Source organism: Benincasa hispida, chromosome 12, assembly GCF_009727055.1.
Source record: "Benincasa hispida cultivar B227 chromosome 12, ASM972705v1, whole genome shotgun sequence".
Classification (NCBI taxonomy): Eukaryota; Viridiplantae; Streptophyta; class Magnoliopsida; order Cucurbitales; family Cucurbitaceae; genus Benincasa; species Benincasa hispida.
In genome coordinates, this window is record NC_052360.1 from 32742608 (window position 1) to 32749267 (window position 6660).

The following is a 6660-nucleotide window of genomic DNA, read 5'->3' on the forward strand; positions in this document are numbered from 1 at the left end:
TGGATGATTGTAACGTAAGTTTAACATAAAATGATGTGACACTACTTCTAGATGTATGTGTTATTAATGTAATGCTTGTAGTACGCTCTGCGTTGTCACAAGTTTCCTTGCGTTGAAACCAAGTATAATTTCACCACAAGTTTCTCGAAGTGATCTGAGGTCGAACACAGGGATTGTGTAGTTAATGCGTTACGTTCATGATATATACGACCGGGGGTTTTTCAATTAATAAAAGATTGGTTTATACAGGTATTTAAAAATTGCAGTAAAGTAAAATATGCGGTAAGTAAAGTTGCGGAAAAATAGAATAAAGTGCGATAAAAGTAAACCTAAGCTATGATGATACAAGATATAGGGTACATGATACATGATATCGAGTTTGAGACTGACTGTGAAGATTATACAAAGAATCATGTTATGTGGTGGCTAGGTTTTATGTACAAAGCAAAAAGAAAAGAGATAATTAGTACAAACATCGAAAGTTCATTAATTGCGTTAAAGATATAACTACGGTTTCGCTTTCCCTTGACGTATACCTCTCGGTGATCTGCCGTGTCCCCACATCTTTGTGGTGAAACAGGGATGAACGTAATGAACGCAAGGTTGCTTCCATCTCTGGAAGTACTTCTTGCTTTAGTTAACGCATTCTTCTAACCTTTTCTCGACAGATCAGAATGGCATTTTCACTTCTGCTCTCACAGGTGAAGATGTCGTCTAGCGTGCTTTAACTAAACATATTTATTCCTTTAGCACAAATTAATTTACTTGTTTAATTTATTCTAATTACCAATGGATTAAGAAAACATCGTGGAGAAAGCGATTAATGGAGGAACAGAAGTAGACAGAAATATGGAGATGAAAATGATCACGACATTTAATTATAGAATCAAGCATCTGATACATGGTGTGAATGATTTAGACTACGAAGATGAGATACAATTGATGATAGAGATAGAAACAAATACAAAAGAGTGCCAACGTCTTGACACAGATCTGGATGGAGAAATCGCTTGCCAGCGTATGGAGTGAATGGAAGGATGAGCGTCTCTCTCAGGCTTGCTCAACCGGTAGAGTTGATCTAGGTACAGAGCTTCACGGTGGGATTTGGAATGATTCGCCCTGAGACTCACCTCTCAGCCTTGCCTCATTTCTTCTAGGATCTTCTCCGATCAGCACTCGGATCAACCTCTCTCTCAATATACAAATACCAAAATAGCCTCGTATCAAGTATATTTTTCAGTGAATTCTCTGAGGGTATTTATAGATGAATGCTCTGACTCTCTGCCGTGGTCCCCACTTTATTGTTATGGAAATTCCGAAAATGGCAGAATAAATATTCCTTCTATTATGCAACCAATCCGTTGAAAATGAACAACGGTTAGTTGTACACGTATCAAAATCCTCCGTGATTGCGTTGCTCATTTGCATCTTTCGATCGTGTGTCCGCTGCGGTGTTGTTTTTTATTATCGCATGCGGTTAAAGTTGCGTTGATCGCAAAGCTTTTGATCGATTATCGCATGCGCCGTCATTGCGTTAATCATCTATTCATTCCTGAATGATGGGCGCAATGCGACGTAGATGCATTGATCTTTTTCTCTTGAGCCATGAACGCATACGGTGACTTGATTTCCTGCAAAACAGACTTGAAATATTCTTTTCTACCATCACAATGGTGTCAGCGGGTGTATTGACGACAACTTATAATTCTTGTATTTCTTAGCCAATTTCCATACAATTGACGCAACTTTCCTCTCTTTTAACTGCAATATCTAAATAAAGCAGTATAAATAACTTGTATTTCTATATGTTATCACACCCCCAAATTTAGATATATGCTTGTCCTCAAACATATCTTCTACTAAGGCAATATCGCTCAATTCCTATCCTAAATTTTGCATCGATTGGTTGCTTCGAATGCTCCATCTAGGTAACATTACTTAACATCACAATTTCTTTTTATCCTTGAAAGTTCATAACAAAGCCCTACTTTATTCTTCTATACTACAAATTTATACTCAAAAATGCTTTTCTAGTTTTAAAAAGAATGTTTACCTCTTCTTGTGAAAACAACTTGATGCATCTGGATGCGGTGGTCAAACTTTGCATCATTTATTAGAGACTATTGATCATGGTTACACCCTTCGTTTTGGCTTGTTCCCATGGGTGTCATGCGAACATCCAACTACGGTTATATGCCAATCTCAATTTTAACTCATGAATTTTAGAGGATTTATCTCTTGCTTCTTTTATTTTTCTCTTTTGCATTTTTTTTTTCACTTTTCATATTGCGTTATTCTTGGAAACCCACCTTCGTTTTGGCTTGCTCCCACAGGTGTCATGCGAACATCTAACTACGAGCAAGCTCCTTTCACAACTTAACTCTTATCAGGTTGGGATTGTTTGTGAGGTTTTCCTTGCGCTGACATTGGAGTTTATATGAAAAATATATTTATTTATTTATTTTACTTTTTTTTTTTTAAGAATGAGCAGATTTTTCTTAATGACCGCATCACTTGATCTCATCTGCTCAGACCTTCCCCACCCCCAAATTTAGAGATGCGCAAAGTCCTCATTGCATTGTTTGGACAGAATAGACAAACACTTTGACAAAATTTCAAAAAGAAGGTTTGAGCAGAATTTTGAAGGATAAAAGTTAAAGCATTGCTAAGCTACGAATTACCTAAGTATTAGTTAGAAATTATAAAGTATGGGCAATGTTCCTAAGTGTATGCCTATTATACATCATGGCAGCGCAATGAATAATGCAAAAAGAAAGATTCAAAATATAGCAAAGTTGACAAAGAATGATAAAGAAGAGGCACAAGCATATGGATAGAATTGTTACTTAGTTGTATTGAAAATTAACTAAGTATACAAGTAATTACAAATAATGCAATACAAAAATTTTGGCCTGTACAAAGAATCAAAGAACTTAGCTAACTTAGAAAAATAATGAATTGAAATTATCTTTTGAATTTGATTCAGATGGGTGCACGATTAAAAATTAACACCATGCTTTCATTAATGCAAATACATTTTTGCTGAGGACGGGCAACAATGCGTGCATTCCTGCAACACACCCCTTAATTCAACGCATTTCTAGAGGATCGGGCGCATGGTATTTCTACCAGTGCAACACTACCTCAACATAGTGCATTTTTACTAAGGACAGGCAAAGGACACATACCCGCGCAACACACCCCTCAACACAATGCAGTTGAGTCTAATGGACGCAAGGTGTCTCTTGTTATCCCATAATGCACCCATCATTGCGTTACATACCAATTTTTATTTTTCTTTTTCATTCATCAATAACGCAAGTAAGAAAGACTTTGCGATGTTCAATGTTTCATCCAGTCATTCACAAAAGTTAAGAACAACGCTACTAATGCATACAAATTAAAGAAATCATGGAAATACTCAACTGAATTAAATTGAAGGTAAATACAGAAAGCATTAAAAGCTAATTCTAATAAGTAGTAAATAACGCAATTTAGAAAACAGTAAAGGAAAGCTATAAAGAAAGCAAGTAAACATAGATAGGGATGTTGATTGAAAGAAGTTCTCAGAATTACCGCAATCACATCCCCTGCAAGCGGTTAATCCTGCTTGCCCAAGTCAATGGTATCCATGTGTCGATCTATGTCGCCTCCATAGTAAGGCTTAATCCATTGACCATTGACTTTAAACACGTTGTTCCCGTCTAAAGTTGTTAGTTCCACTGCGCCGTGGGGAAAGAGAGTCTTGATTCGGAACGGCCCAAACCAGTGAGACTTCAACTTCCCTGGGAACAATCGCAAACGTGCATTAAATAATAATACCTATTGACCTTCGACGAATGTTCGGTCATTTATACGGTCGTCATACCACTTCTTGGTTTTCTCCTTATAGATCTTGGCATTTTCATAGTCGTCCCTTCGCCATTCGACCAACTGGTTCAGTTGCAGCATCCGGACTTTCCCCGCACTTGCTAAATCAAACTTCAGCTTCTTGCATGCCCACATCGCTTTATGTTCCAACTCGAGCGGCAGATGACAAGCTTTTCGAAAGACCAGGGGATACGGGGACATGCCAATTGGTGTTTTATAGGTAGTTCTGTATACCCACAGTGCTTCATCAAGCTTGGGCAACCAATCCTTCCTAGAGGTATTGACTACCTTTTCCAAGATAGTTTTGATCTCTCGGTTAGAAATCTCTGCCTGCCCATTAGTCTATGGGTGATAAGTAGTTGCAACCCTATGGCTGATGTTAAATTTAGTCAACAGGTTGGTGATTATACAGTTGATGAATTAAGAGGCCTCATCGTTGATTAAGGCTCGTGGCGTCCCATATCGAGCAAAAATATTCTTCTTTAGAAACTTCGCCACTGTGGCTGCATCATTCTTGGCACATGCGATGAGGTCCAAGTCGGTATAGGAACGGGTCGTCCCATAAATAAAATTTGACGTCATGTCTCAGTTTCTTCTTCTGCTGGTAAGTATAGTCCTCCGGTACTTGGCCGCAAACTATGAAGTTCACAATGTCCGCATACCATGGAACATTAATGCCTACCGGCATCAGCAGCTCATCAGGGAATCATTCTTTAATATCTTTTTCTTTCCCTTGAACCTCGCAATTTTCCAATCTTGACAAATGATCGGCGACTTGGTTCTCTATGCCTTTCCGTTCTTTGATTTCTAGGTCAAACTCTTGTAGGAGCAACACTCACCGTATCAGCCTCGGTTTTGCATCCTTCTTTGTCATCAGATATTTGTTCACAGAGTGATCGGTATACACCACAACGTTTTTTCCGATCAAGTACTGTCGGAATTTCTCCAGTGCAAATACCATTGCGAGCATTTCCTTCTCTGTGGTTGTATAATTCTCCTGTGCATCATTCAACATTTTACTCGCATAGTAGATAGGATGCAATACCTTGTCCTTGCGCTGACTCAACATTGCGCCCACTGCATAACCGCTAGCATCACACATCAACGCAAATGGTTGCGTCAATTTGACGCAATCAAAATGGGTACGGTGATGAGCGCATCTTTCAATGTGTTGAATGCTTCAGTGAACGCATCATCAAAATTATATTCACGGTCATCTTTAAGGAGTGCACTCAGGGGCCTTGCATTTGGGAGAAGTTGCGAATAAATCTTCGATAGAACCCAGCATGTCCCAGAAAAATCCTAAGTGTTTTCACGTTTATTGGTGGAGGTAGCTTGGAAATTACGTTGATTTTCGCCTGATCAACTTTCAATCCTGCCTTCGAGATTTTATGACCCAGTACAATTCCTTCTTCAACCATAAAGTGGCATTTTTCCCAGTTCAGAACAAGATTCCTTGCCACACATCTCTTCAAAACATTCTCAAGGTTAGCTAAACAGAAGTCATAATTATTGCCAAAAACTGAAAATCATCCATGAATACCTCGGCTGACTCCTCCAAGTAATCTGAAAAGATCGCCATCATACAACATTGGAAAGTACCTGGTGCATTACAGAGTCCAAAAGTACCAAATGGGAACATGAATGTTGTTTTATCTTGATCCTCCGGCATAATTGCAATTTGGTTGTACCCTGAATAGCCGTCAAGAAAGCAGAAGAATTCATTCCCAGCAAGTCTGTCTAACATCTTATCAATGAACAAGAGTGGGAAGTGGTCCTTTTTAGTGGCCAAAGTTAATTTGCGATAATCCATACAGATTCTTCACCCCGTGGTTGTTCTTGTGGGAATTAATTCATTCTTGTCATTAGTGACGACTGTCATTCCCCCTTTCTCTGGGCTCACCCAGCTGTTATCAGATATCGGGTAGATGACACCTGCATCCAGCCACTTCACTATTTCCTTCTTCACTACCACCCTCATAGCAGGGTTCAAGCGACGTTTCCTTTCTATCGATCCCGTTGTTCCTTTTTCCAAACGAATCTTGTGCATACGATACGAGGGATTGATTCCTCGAATGTCTGCCAAGGTCCATCCTAAAGCCTTTGCGTTGTTTCTCAGGATCTGGATTAGTGCATCTTCCTTCAACTTACTCAGCAAAGCAGAAATGATAACCGGTAACATATTGTTATCTCCTAAGTAAGCATACTTGAGGTGCACAGGCAACGGCTTCAACTCTAGCACGGGTGGTTCTTTCAAGGATGGCTTAGTGCATTGTGAAGTTCGTTCAGATAACTTGAGTGGTTCAAAATTTGATTCAACGTCAATTGCGGCACAATCCTCCTCCCATATTACGTCGATTCCGAAATCTTCTTCCTCCAACTCTTCCAGGGGCTCGTGCCAAGGTTCTTCCCACAGTTCATCAATATATTGGCAATTCTCCATATCACTTGGGTACTTCAACGCATTGAAAATGTTGAACTTCACTTCCTGATCGCCCTGTTACGAGAAATCGGCAACCCAAGATGATAGGAACTTCTCTGTCAGCTTCATAATCCAATATGATAAAGTCTTCCGGGAAGATAAACTTGTCCACTTGCACGAGTACATCCTCTATTTTTCCCTCAGGATGCGTTATCGATTTATCGGTCAACTGTAATGTGATCGTGGTTGGTCTTGCATTGCCGATATCCAGCTTCTTAAAGATCGATAAGAACATTAGATTTATGCTCGCCCCTAAATCACACAGCGCGTTCCCGACCTTCTTCCCTCCTATTGAGTAGGGCAATGTA